The following is a 356-nucleotide window of genomic DNA, read 5'->3' on the forward strand; positions in this document are numbered from 1 at the left end:
TGTTACAAGTATACACCATAAGAGTTTACAAAAATATACTAAGTTATATGATTAATAGAACTAAAAGTTCTATTAATTCTTTGTCTAGAATAATTCTTTGTCTAGAATACAAAGGGCTCGCACAAGAAACACTCAGAATCATCGAGAAAGACCGAGCATTAAATCCAGGAACAAAGCATAAAGTGATTCACGTAAGTGAAAGGTAAGGAATTTTGACTGTGATAACGAAAGCAAAATAAACGCTCAGCAAGATAACAAAAACAAAAGATGACCATGAAAAAGCCAACACACTGATGATTAATTAAATACCAGGATTAAGTTCCCAGTAACATAAGAGGAAGAGAAAAAATAACTGT

Source organism: Penaeus monodon, chromosome 23 (assembly GCF_015228065.2).
Source record: "Penaeus monodon isolate SGIC_2016 chromosome 23, NSTDA_Pmon_1, whole genome shotgun sequence".
Lineage (NCBI taxonomy): Eukaryota > Metazoa > Arthropoda > Malacostraca > Decapoda > Penaeidae > Penaeus > Penaeus monodon.